Source organism: Kogia breviceps, chromosome X (genome assembly GCF_026419965.1).
Source record: "Kogia breviceps isolate mKogBre1 chromosome X, mKogBre1 haplotype 1, whole genome shotgun sequence".
In the NCBI taxonomy this organism is placed as follows: Eukaryota; Metazoa; Chordata; class Mammalia; order Artiodactyla; family Physeteridae; genus Kogia; species Kogia breviceps.
This window is the reverse complement of record NC_081330.1, coordinates 6,216,003-6,217,325: the sequence shown is the minus strand read 5'-3', so window position 1 is coordinate 6,217,325 and position 1,323 is coordinate 6,216,003. Positions and strand designations below refer to the sequence as shown.

General features: G+C 35.4%; 1 non-coding gene across 1 annotated transcript; it reads left to right on the top strand.

The window, feature by feature from the left end:
• Positions 1 to 740: 740 nt before the first annotated feature.
• Positions 741 to 849, top strand: LOC131749133 (U6 spliceosomal RNA). The gene has a single exon (XR_009333240.1). It is a non-coding gene; the product is annotated as a U6 spliceosomal RNA (small nuclear RNA).
• The last annotated feature ends 474 nt before the right edge of the window (positions 850 to 1,323 follow it).

The window sequence follows — 1,323 nt, the reverse complement described above, 5'->3', positions numbered from 1 at the left end:
TAGACTATTTGTTTCAGGGCAACAGAATGAATAGTTTAAGATAAAAGCCACTACTTGACTCAGTACTGGGAGTCAAAATAAAAGCAAACATACTTTCTCTATTAGAAGTGTCATATTTTAAATTAATAAGTACTCAAATTATACTTGAAGTATTTGAAATACTAGTGATTCCGCAGAACGTGTTCACATACAAAATATGAAGTGCTAATAAACACGACTAAATATCATTAATATAATGACATTTGTACACAAAGCATTTGATGTAATAATTCCTAGTCAGAACCAGCTGGCACAATCTTACAGATAAAAAGACATCAGCATCCAAACAGATGAGGAAATCATTGAATAAACCACTACATTATTAGCTCATAGGCAAGTCCAATAGTCTCAGCAGTTTCATGATTCACAACTTGCAGCAAAACAAATCTATTAGGTAATTGTTAAGTAAAAATCTTGCCCATTGTTGTAAAAATTTAGGGTAGATCTCATGCAATATAAAAATGCAATTCAAGCTCATTTATTTTCACAGTAAAGCATAACCCTGACCACTCAGGCATATGATTTACCTAGTACAACTTCTAAAAATGTCCCTGGATTCCACCCCCAAAGATTCTGGTTGCTTTGGTTGGGGATAAGACCCCAGTATTTGGATTTTATAGGCATGGGGGATTCTTATGCAAGTGGTCACTGGACCACACAGTATTTGTGAAATACTGTTTTAGATTAAGAATCATTTTCCAGTGCTTGGTTCGGCAGCACATATACTAAAAATTGGAACAATACAAAGAAAATTAGCATGGCCCCCTGTGCAAGGATGACACACAGATTCGTGAAGCAGTCCATATTTTTTAGAAAGAGACTCACAGATATAGCAAACAGACTTGTGGTTGCCAAAGAGGAGTGGGGGGGGGGTGGTGGATGGAGTGGGAGTTTGGGATTAGCAGATGCAAACTATTATGTATAGAATGGATATACAACAAGGTCCTACTGTAGAGCACAGGGAACTCTATTCAATATCCTGTGATAAACCATAATGAAAAAGAATGTATATATATGTATCACTGAATCACTATGCTGTATGACAGAAATTAACACGACACTGTACATCAACTATACTTCAATAAAATAAATTTTAAAAAATAACCATTTTCCAGACATCTAGACAGATTAACTTTCTGACAGCTTCTTCTGAACTTAAAATAGACCTCTGTCACATATGGGGAAGGAAAGATAATTTTCCCTCTACCCTTCTAGGTTCTTGGCTGAGACCTCCCTATAATAAAGAGACAGATTAACAGGATAAAGACAAACGGAATTTTTTTT